The sequence below is a fragment of the Salvelinus sp. IW2-2015 genome, linkage group LG11 (assembly GCF_002910315.2).
Source record: "Salvelinus sp. IW2-2015 linkage group LG11, ASM291031v2, whole genome shotgun sequence".
NCBI classification, from domain to species: domain Eukaryota; kingdom Metazoa; phylum Chordata; class Actinopteri; order Salmoniformes; family Salmonidae; genus Salvelinus; species Salvelinus sp. IW2-2015.
Genome location: NC_036851.1, coordinates 15,897,397 through 15,914,143, shown reverse-complemented (window position 1 = coordinate 15,914,143; position 16,747 = coordinate 15,897,397). Strand labels below are relative to the sequence as shown.

Sequence of the window (16,747 nt, the reverse complement as noted above, 5' to 3'; positions counted from 1 at the left end):
ATATTCTTAAAGGATTATATAAAAAGGTCAACTCAACCCACTAATGTCTCTTTGAAAATTCATWCTTGGAAACCCGCAATGGTTACAACGGACCATGTTGAAAAATTAACCAACATCATACAATCAAAGAAAATATGTAGACCTATATGAAATTTGGGGGGTTAATTCTAGCCTTGTTACAATTGCAGACCGAAACATTAGACCTGTCAATATCAATTTTTGAGACCTCATAGAATGATGTGTCTATAAAAGAAAARAGTTAACAGGGTTTCCTTATGGGGACTTGGCCTAATGGAAAATAGCATGTCACAARGGCCACGTGCACCGTTATCATGCATATCTCCATGAGCTGCTTTGGTGAGCTATAAATAAATGCATTGCTGCTGCCTGTCTCATAGGTAGGTTATTTAATTCGTGTACGTGTAGTCCATATTTAGAAAGGCCCATAKATCTTTATGCTAATAGAGGAGGAAGACAACTACCCTACCCAGAAGCCCTGTCGCTCTGTTGCAAGCTGGGTTGTAATCAGTACTCCAAACAATTGCTAAATGTTCCGTTTTGCAACGAAAACTAGCGTTTCTATTGGACAAGTTCAGCCAATGGGAAGGTACCTYCCTAAATCTGMCCAATAGAAACACTATTGTTCGTTGTAAAACAAAACGAGAGTTTCTATTGGACAAATTCAGGTAGGTCCCTCCTCGTTTCGTTCCCTTTGCTTTCGTTTAAGAAACGTTTTGCAACATAATCGGCATAATGAATACGCCCCTGGCTTCTTGCGCTTTGGGAGTGTTTCCCATTTAAACAAGCACAGTGGTGAAGATGGCGGAGAGTTAATAGAGGCAAAAAAGAAACTGGAGTGGTGGACTCAATGAATGCATTGAAGCGGGTGAGTTTTTCTGCTAATAGCCGGTGTTTTCTTTTCAAGTTTTTAAAGTGTTTTGTTGATAACACTGATTTGGGTTTTAAACATGTGGCAAATGTTCCTGTTGATCTGATGTGCCGAGTTACTTGGAATAGGTAGAGGTTTCACCCGTCTTAGTATACCTCAATGRAACCAACCTACCTTGTAACGTTAGTTCCGATCGTGTTCGTTTATTTACGTAATTTTAGGCTGTATGAAGTGTTCTTTCTACCTGATGATGCGAGACCAAATTTGTCGTTTTGAATGTGCATTCCTCGAGGAGGTTTCGGACTGCTTTCATACCTACTCCTCTTTTGTTACAAAGTTTATCCGAGGGGCAATTGATGGGCTATGTTCAGAACCAATTCTATTTAATTTCGACTGTGAGTGAACTCTTCTATTTGTGTAGTCTAGCAGGTTAAGTATCTCTGTGATTGTAACGGTTAATGACCCAGCACTACTATGTACAACGGAAAGGGGAGGGTTGGATACGGACGTCAGGCCACCCGTGAAACCCTCTAGTCTATGCTACATGTCACACATCGGTACAGAATAGGCTACTTATGACACCATATGTCTCAAGTTCACAGGCTACATTTTAATTTACTGTAGTGTAGACATTTGATGGTGCATGGTMTTGGTATAAATTCACGTGTGTGTGTTAGCGAGAACGTGTACTCTGCAGTGCAAACTCCTCATTGAGTTTTGGTAAAAAAAAAAAAAAAAAGGGTAACTACTGATCTCTGTATATGCTGAACATTCACTTTCTGAGGCGGTAAGGGAGCATTCTTTGAGAGCTTGCTCATGTAACTCGACAGACAATGGAGCGTGAGTCATGTCGCTTSGATTTTTAAGGTTCAGGTCTAGGTGTGTGCAGTCAGTCTTTGCTTGCTGGCAGAACACGTGAATCACAAGCACCCTTACTGATACTCACGCGCACATATACAGGAGGAGGACCTACACATCTCCTCTTGCAAGACTCAATGCTCTGTGTCTTGCTTCAGACTTTAAAAAAAACTGTTGTTGTGTTATAAGCCATGTCTATCTGTCAGTTTTCTAAGTAGGGCCAGGAGTTTTTCCTAACAATGTGACCTGACCAAGAAAAGCTTGAGGCCCTAGTTATAACACATCCTCTCTCCTCCACACCACTACCCACACATGTGACATGTAAGGCTGGCGAGCAAAGGTGTCAGGTGAATGTGTGTATGGTTTTTGGCTTGTTGGCCTGGAGTATGAATAAGGCCACTGAGCTAGCCTATTTACTGGGTGGTCTTCATGGTCTCTTAATTTTGAGATTAGGCCTATTTATTTATCATGAATAAATAATTAAATGTAATGCACTCTTACATCTTCTCTAGCAGTGTAGGCCTATATGTGTTAGTATGTTTGTAGGAGGGGAACAGTGGCCACTGTGGGAAATTACCCAATGAACTGCTGCTGCTACTCATATTCTTTGCAAATGGAGCCTCTGTATCCCCCTTCTCTCTTTCCCTTTCTTTCTGTCACACACAGGGTGTCAGGCTGCATTAACAATGAATCAATCTTCTGGGAGATTCTTTGACTACAGATGGGCTGAAGAAGTGACTTGGATGCATTGCTTTTGCTCTTTGTCTGTTTTGCTACTGTGTTCTCATTAACGGGCTTCGTCTCATGGGAGCGGGAACATCTCTCTCTCTCTGTGGTGTCAGAGCTTCGTAGCAGATGAKCCAATCCATTGATTTCCATGGCATATTGATTGGATACTGTTAGTGTGTTTTTGAGTTGGTGTTTGTCAGCAGTAAGACTTCAGGATTTGAAAGAMCATTCTTGGCCTTATTTAATTGTTAGTATAAGAAAATTGCCCTCATCCTTGCCACCTCAAAGCGTGGAGTTTTACTTCCATCAATAAGAATGAGCGGGAAAATAAGCGAATGCCTCATCACCTTTTGTGTGGTGGCGAGGCCCTTTTTGATAACTACCTCCACTCTGTCTTTGTCACGCTGCATTTTTGCTCCATTGATGTCTGAATAGATGGCATTCTTTTAGTGTGTCGTAAGGGGTGTGTTTGTGTGTTACTGAGAGAGGATGGTGGATCAAAGGTATTTGGTGTGTGTGTGTGTGTGTGTGTGTGTGTGTGTGTGTGTGTGTGTGTGTGGAATTAACAAGATGAATAGTGGGGAGATCGGAGTAGTGGCTGCGGAAGGGCTGTTGATGACACAGCGAGCTGAAAGGAAAGCCTGATTGTTTTCCTAATTGGAATTTGATTCTTTGACCTGTACCCTTTTTTTGAGGGTAAAAGAGGAGCGGTAGTGAGGAGCTTAAAGGGATAGGCTACATTGGGATTTGGGCAATATTTCCACAGTCAAATTAACTCATGGATAACATTTTTGTCTCTYCATCCAGTATGAAGGAAGTTGAAGGTAGTTTCGTGAGCCAATGCTAACTAGCTTTACCACAATACCRGGAAGTATATGGTWTRTACTAGCATAATAGCAGTTACCATAGACTTTGTKATTGCGCTAATGCTAGTTAGCAATTGTGCTAACCAACGGCGATTTAAGCATGTAAATCTTGGTTGGGCAACAAACAAAAACAAGTGGGATGCATGCCAGCAAAGCCACTACACAAAACTAATCAATACATTAATTGCACTATAACGGTGACAAACGGTGCCCACAAACCGCCTACATAAAGCTGTCCCAACAGTAGTCCCAGCATTTTACCACCGATACACTTGGCTATCAGCAAAACAGTTAATTCTGCCTCATTTACTGCCTTTAAAAAGAAAACATGGCTGACTTGCTTAAACAAATGTGGTTTCTAATGACAATTGAACTATGGCATAAGGGGACGACAAGCAGATAAGAGGCAATCCGTAATTTAGATTTAGACATTAATGAGCGAGCTAGAACGGCCTTAGTTATAGTGACTATTTGTTTAGCACTTTTGAAATGCACAGCAACAGAATATAGAACATGGGCCGTTCTTAGTGTTCTCCCTGTACACCAAGTCAGAACCGTAGGATAAATAAAGGGGGCATATAAGCAGACCATGAAAGCTCATACAATATTCAATGGTTACATCTCTCTAAAACAGGTTATAGGCTACATGTGRGCCACGAAGTCAGAACAGTAGGTGAAATTAAGAGGGGTAAACAGACCAAATTATTAGGGTGAGAGAAWTGAGGTTGAATCATGATGACATCATTGATCTTCAGGTCGTAGCTCCAGAAAGTGGCTGGATTTACAATTCTGAATTGGATGACCGTTCAAAACGTATTTTCGCAGTCGGAGCTCATTTATTCCCGACTWKCCAGTTYTCTTGAACTCACTGAAGTCAATTTTTCGCAGTTCCGATTTTAACGGTTGTTTTGAGCACGGCACAAATCATGCTTAATTGACAGCATGGCCAATGTTGAATGTTTATCATTAGTGATGCACCGATATGATATTTTTGGCCGATACCAATATTCAATATTTRCCTTGCCAAAAAAAKKAWWKKYYWWWTTAACTTGAGCGGCCTTTGAAGCATTCTAGTATAGTTAACACACACACATGGATGCAGCGGTCTAAGCCACTGCATCTCAGTGCAAGAGGCGTCACTACGGTCCCTGATTCGAATCCAGGCTGTATCACATCTGGCTGTGATTGGGAGTCCCATAGGGCGGCGCACAATGACCCAGGGTCGTCCCGGTTTGTCTGGGGTAGGCCGTCATTGTAAATAAGAATTTGTTCTTAATGGACTTGCCTAGTTAAATTAAGGTTACACACACACTGACCAAAAAGTTATTTTGTTGGCATTTACGTATGGCCCCATTAGCAGTAAAACATCATCAAACCTATTTCTCTCACTTACTTGCTGTGCTGTTTTGTTGTTCAGTCGTTTCATTCTCAACCAGGATTTTTTGGGGTCTTTACATGTCGAAAAAGATACTATTTGTCGTGTCAAATAACACTATTTGACCAATCAGGATCTGAATATGACTGCCCGTCACATAATAATTTAACACGTTCATACATTTTTTGTACGTAGTTATTACACTCACTCGTATTTCATACATCACAACGATTTATCGATACGTATGCTATGACGCTGGAAAAGTTGTCTCGCGCACATACAGTGCTGGCCATAAAAAAAGCTAGCTAGCTCATGGATGCAAACAATGTTCTTCCCCAAAAACATAGCAAAACGACAGTCTGTTTCAGTAGCTATAGTTAGCTAGCTAACTATATAGGGAGGTGCCATCATCTAAAATAACCCTAATTTATAAGACTGTTCTTATTTGATTAATGGTTTGACCTATCTTTGTGAAGCTAGCCACAATAAGGATTAGCCACAATAGTGGACTTTGCGGTTTGCCTTTAAAATAAAAGTATTGMTGCTAGCTAGGTACCAAGGTAAAGCTAGCTACCCCAGAAGTTGCGGTCGAACAAATGACGCTTTATTACCAACACAGTATTGTAAACATCGTTCGTGGCCGGTGTTTGCTGACTTTMTTTTGTACTGCTTTGACAGTGCTACTGTATCTTTTTTGACACGCAAATGGCGTTCCATACTATGTATGTCGTGATGCTAATAGCAGTGACGCTATTACTGTGTAACTCCGGTAGGGCAACATCGTAAAAATAACTCACTTGGTAGTGTTAAACGGTACTCGACCAGTTGYCGAAAGCCAACATCACCCACAACAGAGAACGGTTGATTGTCAAGGGCAATGAATTCAATTCTTGGCTTTAATGGAGTTCYCKTTTGAGTTGTWGTCTCGCTGAAATGTTGTTACTCTTTCAAATGACTGCTTGACTTGTTGACTGCTCGATCCACACAGCAGATATTGTGGGCTAGTTTAGGAATGCTGTGTTGCAACATTTTACGCCATGTACCTTCYTTATATACGTATGCARGTCAGCTTTGACATTGGGTTTGCYCATCGGACGTTAAGATGGACATGGACGATACATCGGTGAACATATCGGAATCGGACGATATTAGCTAAAAATGKCAACATCGGTATCGGTCGATTCCGATATGTTCACCGGCGTATAGAGCCCCTTAATCCCAGATTTGGGACCACACAGCCACTCCACTGAATGGCAGGCTAGTGATTGCTTTGCAAACGACTCATTGTTAAATTTGCAATTTCCAACTTGTGTCATGTTTATGGCCGATCAGCACCGATAGGTTTTATCTGTAATTTCTCTTKATTATTTKTTTTCAAATGACAAGGATTAAAAAGGATTTGCCAGTAGATTGTCGACTTYATTCATGATGTCGACTGCTAGCTAAGATTACGAAAGTATGATGTTGACATGATCAGTCCAACCAAAGCGGCTGTACATATAACGTGATTTGACMTCATTTTATCTGTGGCCAATYACCTTGAGCCTTCTTGGATGGGCACTTCTAATGTAACTCTATGGCAGCACCAAAGGGGCTAGAATTTTCTAGCTCTATCCTTAGACTTGGCGGTGACGTAGTGTCCCCATGAGTGACAGAACACTGAGCCAATCACAGCGCAACGCTCTGTATTTTCTGCTGGCTTGCCCCATCATGACAGAAAGCACTGAGCTAGACTGAAACACCTGCATTTTGGAGCTGCCTTACTCAAGAATGCAAAAAAGAGACCATGTTTGTATGCGGCTTTATTAACTAAGTGATATATTTTTTACATTGTTTGCAAACTGATATGTGACATGTATTAATGCAAAACAGGCAAGCCCCTCCCCCAAACTGCATGCAGAGACATAAAAATGGTATCCACAAATGAATCTTACTCTGGGATGTAGATAAAGGGTTTCATTGTCAAAATCCTGAATTATCCCTGTAGGTGGTCCTTATTAACTTGGAATAGGTAGGCTTTTTCTCTTGTGGAGTTAAGTGTCATTTTCTTGTTTGGTTTAAGTCACACTTGGGCTACACAAAGTTTACATAAATCCTCAAAGTTCTACAGCTGCATCATTTGAGAGCATCTTGACTGGCTGCATCATTGCTTGGTATGGCAACAGCACCGCCCTGGATCGCATGGGCGAACAGATTGTGGTGCGGACAGCCCAGTACATCACTTGGGCCGAGCTCCCTGCCATCCAGGACCTCTATATCAGGCGGTGTGAAAGGAAGGCCTGGAAAATCATTAGACTCCAGCCACCCAAGCCATAGACTGTTCTCTCAGCTTCGAAATTGCCGGTGCATCAAGACTGACACCAACAGGCTCCTGAACAGCTTCTATCCCAAAGCCATAACTTTGCTAAATAGCTAACAAATTGGCTGCACGGACTATCTTAGTTGACGCTTGTATTTTATTTAAACGTTTGCATGCCCTCTTCACACTCACAGGACTCTACGCGCACACATTTATACTGACTCCACTCACACACAATCATCATTTACACTTTTGCTACTCTTTTTATCATACATCCTGATGCCTAGTCACCTTATCCCTATACATACTGTATCTACCTCTATCACTCCAGTATCCCAGCACATTGTAAATATGGTACTGGATCTGACCCTGTARATAGCTTCTTACTTTTCTGTGTTCTCATTTTTATTTCTCATGTGTTTTTGTTCTGCCTTGTTTATTGTTAGTGCTATATTGATGTTGATTACTGCATTGTTGGGTTTGGAGCTTGCAAGGAAGGKATTTCAATATACTTGTGCACGTGATCATTAACTTGAAACATTTAAATGTTAGTKATTTAGCAGACACCCTTATCCAGAGTGACTTGCAGTAAAGTGCGTTCATCTTAAGGTAGCTAAATACGACAACCACATCTCAGTCATAGTATATMGAACAAAAATATAAATGCAACGATTTTACTGAAGTACAGTTCATATAAGGAAATCAGTCGATTGAAATAAATTCATTAGGCCCAAATCAATGGATTTCAAATGACTGGGAAGGGGCGCAGCCARGGGTGGGCTTGGGAGGGCATTGGCCCACCCACTTGCGAGCAAGGCCCACCCACTGAATGGGCCTGGCTCCCCAATCAGAATTTGATTTTCCCTYCAAAAGGGCTTCATAACAGACCGAAATACTCCTCTGTTTCTCCGGGTGGCTGGTCTCAGATGATCCTGTAGGTGAAGAAGCTGGATATGGAGGTCCTGYGCTGGCGTGGTTACTCGTACCCTACGGTTGTGAGGCTGGTTGGACGTACTGCCAAATTCTCTAAAACAATGTTGGAACTAGCTTATGGTAGAGAAATGAACATTAAATTCTCTGGCAACAGCTCTTGTGGACATTCCTGCAGTCAGCATGCCAATTACACATTCCATCAGCTTCTTTTATTTCACCTCATGAAACATGGGACCAACACTTTACATGTTTTATATTTTTGTTCAGTATAAGTAAAAACTTGTAAAACTGTATATATACAGTTTTTTTTTGTGTTTTTTAAAAACATTTTAGTTCTGGTTCTTTGGCAAGAGCGCTAAAGTAGCATCCAGTTGTATGACGCTACATTTCCGTGACGATACAGTCCCGCACAACAAGCTCAAGGTCAGTCATTCATGTGGCGACAGTAGACTGTATCACTGCATGTCAACGCACACCCGAGGGGAACCAAAGCCCCACATCTTAACAAATACCCGTAACAGGTTAGCTGGTTGAAATATTTAAGACTACATTTCTGACAGAGTGAGTTAAAGACCAGATGAGTAGGAACTGCAGAGCAACTTAAAAGGCAGAATTCCCCCCCTTCAATGGACGCCACCAAGCCCCAGTCTCTATCACTTCGTGCAGTGTATCTCTACTACTATCACTTCCTTTTAAATCCTTCCCCCATTCACCTCTTGTTCAACTCTGAGGTAATACCCAAATGCAGGGGTAATTCTGCCATATGCGAGCCATCCACACTTATGAAGGCTAAACGTGCAGCCTGAAGCAATCATTGCACCAAATCCCAATTTCTAACCAGCAAGGCTTTGTAACAGTTAGTTCTATGTAGTAAAGGAGGGGGAAGGGGGTTYCACAGTTCTCTTCCACCCGTCTCTACTTTCTCTCCCTTGCTTGTAAAACTGGTTCACCTGAACAACCGAATGGGAGGGTAGCTCCCTGCCCTGGTTTTGTTACCATTGTAAATTGTTAGCTAGACTATTTGTGTTTTGTTTAGGGCCACCTCGTTCTAAAGTTTGGGAAGAAAAGGGGGTGGAAGAAATGTTACCAGATGCTTTTTGTCATGCGGGCAGAGGAGTGTCAGTTCTGGATGAACTTCTCAACTGCTACACTGCCACCTTGCCTGCCCCACGTCTGCCCCCCCACACACACATAGCTAGAAGTAGAGTTAAGTCTTGGGTGACACAGAATTCCACCCTGAAGTGAGAAGGATCAGCTGCAGATTTACAGCGAGCAACACTGTCAACACCAAATCCTGACCACATTTTATTGTAATTTTTACATTTGTCCCAACTACATACTACTTAAGTGGTGGTGTGGGGGACTGTTTTTGGAATATATTAACATATTCCCACCCTTGCTACTTCTGCTCAGTTGTTACCATGATGTCACACTTCATGTGGTTTGTTAAGGCAACACCCAATCCAAGGGTTGCTTTCCGATACCTGTTGATCCATGTTTTAAGAGCAGAACAGCACTGCTGTCATTTTCTCCACAGATGTAGAGCAATGGGGTGAAAACACAGGAGCAAACCCATTTTGGTGGTTTTCAGATTCTGAATATGTTTTTTTTTTTAAGTCTTGGCTCTGCATTCATGCACCAACTGATGATCTGTACCAGGAGTCCGGACTCTACCAGTGCTTTGACAGGTCCCTGTTGTCAGAGGTTAATGGCTCAGATGTGCAGATAGGGATCCTATTGCAGAGGAATAATCTCCTGTTTAGTCTCGTTTTTTTRCGTATTGCTACTAGCCTGGCAAAGGAAGCTTGTCTTTCCCTATGCGCAAAAGAGGCACCCAACATCGGGAGGCTCTGCCATCATACTTTATATTAGGCTACCTGATGAAACACCAACATGTAGATACACCTTTTGAACTAAACAGAGGTTATATTTTAAAGTGCAAGCCAGAACAAATGCCCTTTACCACTTCACTATTCTAAATGSGTGGTGAAAGCTGAATGTTCCTCAGCTGCCTTTTTGTAGAACATGAATTAATTCATCCTGCCATACTTGAATGGGCTTTTGCACAGAGATGCAGTTGAGAAGATTTGTAATCCAGTATAGTTCTTCGAACCAACATGATAAGAGGTGGATTTTATGGTCATTTCCATGTAAAAGGACCTATGAGCACCAACATGTGATGTTCATAGGTGCATGTCAATTGAAAGCAGAAAGTCAATTTTTGGAGGGGAAATTAAGGCATAGCTAAAAAATAAAATAAAAATCTTTCCCTGCTGTTTTTCATCTTAAATTAGACAGTGGCTTTTTTTATTTGTTTATTTATTTCACCTTTATTTAACCAGGTAGGCCAGTTTAGAACAAGTTCTCATTTACAACTGCGACCTGGCCAAGATGAAGCAAAGCAGTGCGACAACAAGAGTTACACAAACAAGCGTACAGTCAATAACAGAATAGAAAATCTATGTACAGTGTGTGCAAATGTAGGGAGGTAGGCAATAAATAGGCCATAGAGGTGAAAATAATAACAATTTAGCACTAATACTCTAGTGATAGCTGTGCAGATGATGATGTGCTAGTAGAGATACCGGGGTGRAAAAGAGCAAGAGGATAAGTAATAATATGGGGATGAGGTAGTTGGGTGTGCTARTTACAGATTGGCTGTGTACAGGGATCGGTAAGCTGCTCTGACAGCTGATGCTAAAACTTAGAGGGAGATATGACTCCAGCCTCAGTGATTTTTATTTAATTTCTTTTAAATATAAAAATAAATAAATGTGCAATTCATTCCAGTCCATTGGCAGCAGAGAACTGGAAGGAAAGGCGGCCAAAGGAAGTGTTGGCTTTGGGGATGACCAGTGCAATATACCTGCTGGGCATGTGCTACGGGTGGGTGCTGCTATGGTGACCAGTGAGCTGAGATAAAGGCGGGGCTTTACCTAGCAAAGACTTATAGACGCCTGAAGCCAGTGGGTTTGGTGACGAATATGTAGTGAGGGCCAGCCAATGAGAGCATACAGGTCGCAGTGGTGGGTAGTAATTTGGGCTTTGGTGATAAAACGGATGCACTGTGGATAGCAAATTGGATGCAGTCTGAGTAGAGTGTGGAGGCTATTTTATAAATGACATCGCCGAAGTCAAGGATCGGTAGGATAGTCAGTTTTACGAGGGTATGTTTGGCAGCGTGAGTGAAGGGGCTTTGTGCAAAATAGGAAGCAGATTCTAGATTTAATTTTGGATTGGAGATGCTTAAAGTGAGTCTGGAAGGAGAGTTTACAGTCTAGCCAGGCACCTAGGTATTTTGTAGTTGTCCACATATGCTAGGTCAGAACCGTCCAGAGTAAGTGATGCTGGTCGGGTGGGAGGGTGCAGGCAGAAAATCGGTTGAAGAACATGCACTTAGTTTTACTAGCATTTTACAGTTGGAGGCCACGGAAGGAGTGTTGTATGGCGTTGAAGCTCGTTTGAGATTTGTTAGCACAGTGTCCAAAGAAGGCCAGATGTTTACAGAATGGTGTCGTCTCTGTAGAGGTGGATCAGAGAATCACCAGCAGCAAGAAACACATCACTGATATATACAGAGAAAAGGGTCGGTCTGAGAATTAAACCCTGTGGCACCCCCATAGACTGCCAGAGGTCCGGACAAAGGCCCTCCGATTTGACACACTGATCTCTATTTGAGAAGTATTGGTGAACAGGGCGAGGCAGTCATTTGAGAAGCCAAGGCTATTGAGTCTAGAGGTTGACCGATTATGATTTTTCAACGCCGATACCGATTATTGAGGACAAAAAAAGCCGATACCGATTAATCGTCAGATAAAAAAGAAAGAAAAATATATATATATATATATCACACACACACATTTTTGTAATAATGACAATTGCACAATACTGAATGAACAATGAACACTTTTATTTTACTTAATATAATACATAAATAAAATCAATTTAGTCTCAAATAACATGAACATATGTTAACGAAACCACCAGCTTTCATGGGTCTTCAATATTCCCAGTTAAGAAGTTTTGGGTTGTAGTGCAGAAAGCAGAGCTTGTCTGCATGGTCCCCTGTCAGTCTGCTCCCCGCGAAACACAGACCTTATTTGAAGTAGATCAAGACATTCTCTATGGAAGACATGAACGGTAAAATAACGAAGGAACCCCTTTCAAGTTCAGCCGCAAGTTATTACAGGAATTATAACGCGTGATTATTTCTCTCTAAACCATATACCTTTGACTAATCCAGAAACTATCACCTCAACAAAACGTTTATTCCGTTCCGTATTTTATCTAACGGGTGATATCCATGAGTCGAAATATTTCTGTTTACATTGTACAACCTTCAATGTTATGTCATAATTACGTAAAATTCTGGCAAATTGTTCGCAAAGAGCCAGGCGGCCCAAACTGTTGCAAATACCCTGACTCTGCGTGCAATGCCGCAAGAGAAATTACACAATTTCACCTGGTTAATATTGCCTGCTAACCTGGTTTTTCTTTTAGCTAAATATGCAGGTTTAAAAATATATACTTGTGTATTGATTTTTAAGAAAGGCATTGATGTTTATGGTTAAGTACACATTGGAGCAATGACAGTCATTGATTGATTTTATAAGATAGTTTAATGCTAGCTAGCAATTTACCTTAGTTCACTGCATTCGCGTAACAGGCATGCTCCTCGTGGAGTGCAATGTAATCGGGTGTTAGAGAATTGGACTAGTTAACTGTAAGGTTGCAAGATTAGATCCCCGAGCTGACAAGGTTAAAAATCTGTCGTTCTGCCCCTGAACGAGGCAGAAGTTGCTAGGCCGTCATTAGAAAAATAATGTGTTCTTAATGACTTGGCTAGTTAATAAAAGGTGTAAAAAAAAAAAAAATAATAATTGGCAAATCGGCGTCCATACCGATTTCCGATTGTTATGAACTTAATCGGCCATTCCGATTATCGGTCGACCTCTAATCGAGTCTGCTGATTTAAGCATGTGGTGATTGACAGTCGAAAGCCTTGGCCAAGTCGATGGGACGGTGCCACAGTACGGTCTTTTATCGATGGTGGTTATATCGTTTAGGACTTTGAGCGTGGCTGAGGTGCACCATGACCAGCTCGGAAACCAAATTGCAAAGTGGATACGGTACGGTGGTTCTAAATGGTCAGTGATCTGTTTATTAACTTGGCTTTTGAAGATTTTAGAAGGCAGGATGGATATAGGTCTATAACAGTTTGGGTCTAGAGCAGGGGTGTCCAAACTCATTTCCATGGAGGGCCTAGTGTCTGCTGGTTTTTGTTTCTTTCCTTTCAGTTAGACCTAGACAACCAGGTGATGGGAGTTTCCTTACTAATAAGTGACCTGAATTCATCAATCAAGTACAAGGGTGGAGCGAAAACCCACAGACACTCGGCCTCCGTGGAATGAGTTTGACAGCTGTGGTTCTAGAGTGTCTCTCCCTTTTGAAGAGGGGTATGACCGCGGCAGCTTTACAATCTTTTTCGTATCGTCTGAGATCCCCAGAGGTTGAATAGGCTAGTAATAGGGGTTGCAACAATTTCGGTGGATAATTTTAGAAAGAGGGGGTCCAGATTGTCTTGCCCAGCAGATTTGTAGTATCCAGATTTTACAGCCCMTTCAGAACATCCACTGTCTTAATTTGGGTGAAGGGGGGGTCTGGGCAAGTTGCTGCAGGGGGTGCTAAGATGTTGGCCGGGGTAGGGGTAGCCAGATGGAAAGCATGGCCAGCTGTGGAAAAATGCTTATTGAAATGATCGATTATCGGTGGTGAGTGTTTCCTATCCTCAGTGCAGTAGGCAGCTGGGAGGAGGTGCTCTTATTCTCATTGACTTCAGTGTCCCAAGAAAGTTGGGAATTAGTGCTATAGGAAGTACATTTCTATTTGAAAAAGCTAGCCTTAGCTTTCCTAACTGACTGAGTATATTGGTTCTTAACTTTCCTGAAAAGTCGCATATCGCGGGGGCTATTCGATGATAATGCAGAACGCCACAGGATGTTTTTGTGCTGGTCAAGGGCAGTCAAGTCTGGGGTGAACCACGGGCCTTATCTGTTCTTAGTTCTAATTTTTTTTGAATGGGGCATGCTTATTTAAGATGGCGAGGAAAGCACTGTTGAAGAGCAACCAAGCATCCTCTACTGACAGGATGAGGTCAATATCCTTCCAGGATACCCGGGCCAGGTCGATTAGAAAGGCCTGCTCGCTGAAGTGTTTTAGGGAGCGTTTGACAGTGATGAGGGGTGGTCGTTTCACCGCGGACCCATTACGCACGCAGGCAATGAGGCAGTGATCGCTGAGATCCTGGTTGAAGACCGCAAAGGTGTATTTAGAGGGCAAGTTGGTCAGGATGATATCTAAGAGAGTGCCCGTGGTTACGGATTTAGGGTTGTACCTGGTAGATTCCTTGATGATTGAGGGCATCTAGCTTAGAATGTAGGACGGCCGGGGTGTTAAGCATGTCCCAGTTTAGGTRACCTAACAGTACGAACTCTGAAGATAGATGGGGGGTGATCAATTCACATATGGTGTCCAGGGCACAGCTGGGAGCTGAAGGGGGTCTATAACAAGCGGCAACGGTGAGAGACTTGTTTTTGGAATGGTGGATTAAAAAAAAGAAGAAAAAAAGTAGAAGCTCGAATTGTTTGGGCACAGACCTGAATAGTATGACAGAACTCTGCAGGCTATCTCTGCAGTAGAGCACAACTCCGCCCCTTTTGGCAGTTKTTTTTTGTCGGAAAATGTTATAGTTAGGATGGAAATTTCAGGATTTTTGGTGGACTTCCTAAGCCAGGATTTAGACACGGCTAGGACATCCGGGTTGGCGGAGTGTTCAAAAGCAGTGAATAAAACAAACTTAGGGAGGATGCTTCTAATGTTAACATGCATGACACCAATGTTTTTACAGTTAGTCAACAAATGAGAGCGCCTGGGGAATGGGAGTGATGCTGGGGGTTGCAGGGCCTGGGTTAACCTGTACATCACCAGAGGAACAAAGGAGGAGTAGGATAAGAGTATGGCTAAAAGAACTGGTTGTCTAGTGCGTTCGGAACAGAGTTAAAGGAGCAGCTTTCTGGGCACGGAAGAATAGATTCAAGGCATAATGTACAGACAAGGGTATGGTAGGATGTGAGCCAGGGGTAGTCACTGCAMGMGMGMGGGGGGYGGGGGGGGGGGGTAGAACAAAAGGGCTAGCTAAGGAATATTGAGCAGGGCTGGAGGCTCTACAGTGAAGTAAGACAAAAATTACTAACCGTAACAGCAATGGACAAGGCAGAGGCATGTGTAGCCGAGTGATCATAGGGTCCAGTGAGTAGCTAGGCGAGCTGAACACACGGCGATTCAGACAGCTAGCAGGCCGGGGCTAGCAGATGGGCCTGCGGGGGACGCCGGTAGAAACCCCTTCAGACGGTTACGTCGGGAGACCAGTCGTGATGGATCGGCGGGGCTCCATGTCGGCTGTAAAGGGGTCCAGGCCAATTGGCAAAAGAGGTATTGTAGCCCAGGAATTGGCTGATGGATCTCTTCGGCTAGCCGGGAGATGGTCCTAGCTCGAGGCTAGCTCCAGGCTAACTGGTGCTTGCTTCGGGACGGAGACGTTAGCCAGGAGTAGCCACTCGGATGGCAGTTAGCTAGCTGCGATGTAACGGTTCAGCGCTTGCGGTAGGAATCCGGGGCTGTGGTAGGGAAAAACAGTCCGATATGCTCTGCGTTGATATCGCGCTGTGCAGGCTGGCAGGAGTTGACAGGGCTGAGGCTGACTGATGTCGGAGTTAACGGTGATGACCGCTAGCAGTGGCTAACTTGATAGTAGCTAGTTAGCTGGCTAGTTTCTGAAGGGGGTTCCAGTTCTAAAGTTATAAAAAATTGCAGATCCATACCACATTGGGTGAGGCGGGTTGCAAGAGTATGTTCAGTCCATAGATGGAAATTGAGATTMAAAAATAAATACGAAGAAAAYCGATATATACAAGGGACGGGACAAGACAATTAAAACKGACATCCCACTGCTACGGCATCTTGGAAGACATCTTGGAAGCTTTGATTTCTGGTCAAACAGATGGCATACTGTTATGTTAAGCTCATAACTCTTTCTTTCTGTCATCTAGTGTTCAAAGCAAGCAGTGTGCACCGACTCACTCCTGAGTCGCTCGAGCAAATCCCCATCGGATAGCCCCAAAAAATGTATGGATATTATTTGAATAGTGAAGTCATGTCAAATGTCCATCCCTACTACCATGAAATCTACCCTCTTTCCATTTACTGTGACCCGCATGCTCTCTCACTAAGCACCGACTGACACCGAATGTCAATGGACGTTGAAAAGTAGTTTAAAATTGGGTCAGTCTACTCTGGCCTGACAATCTGAACCAATCATAGAGGTCTGTTTCACAAGTTTGGACAGTACAGTAGAGCACAGTGTAATGCACTYTATTGTACCCATTCCGTGGAGATAAATGGATTGACCTAATTTGACGCATTTGATCAAGTTCACCACTTGCAGCTATAAATGTGGTGGTGGTTCTTTTTAATTATGGGAATTCAGTTTTTAACTCATGAGTCACCTGATGTAATATTATTATCTGTGATGAAGACAAATCGTCCTCTTATTTGAAAGCTACTGCGTGTGCTTCTTTCTCTCTGCACAGTCGGAAATGCTCTTTTTCCCATAAATTCTCTAACAAAATTGGCAGAGTAAATAAAGAAAAGGAGTAGTAAGGGGAAGAAGGAGGGGGTAGTGGTGAAACTGYCGTCAGACCTTTTTGAGTGGAATTATTTGCAGGTGTTATAGTTCAGCT

The 16,747-nt window shown here is 42.7% G+C and overlaps 1 protein-coding gene across 6 annotated transcripts in view; it reads left to right on the top strand.

Moving 5' to 3' along the window:
• The first annotated feature begins 769 nt into the window (after nt 1–769).
• LOC111969893 (nuclear receptor coactivator 3) overlaps nt 770–16,747 on the top strand; it is a 43,986-nt gene continuing 28,008 nt past the window's right edge. For all 6 annotated transcript variants that reach the window (XM_023996263.2, XM_023996262.3, XM_023996261.3 and 3 more), the window contains exon 1: nt 770–886. The gene's annotated coding sequence lies outside the window, so the exon portion shown is untranslated. The remainder of the gene's footprint in view (nt 887–16,747) is intronic.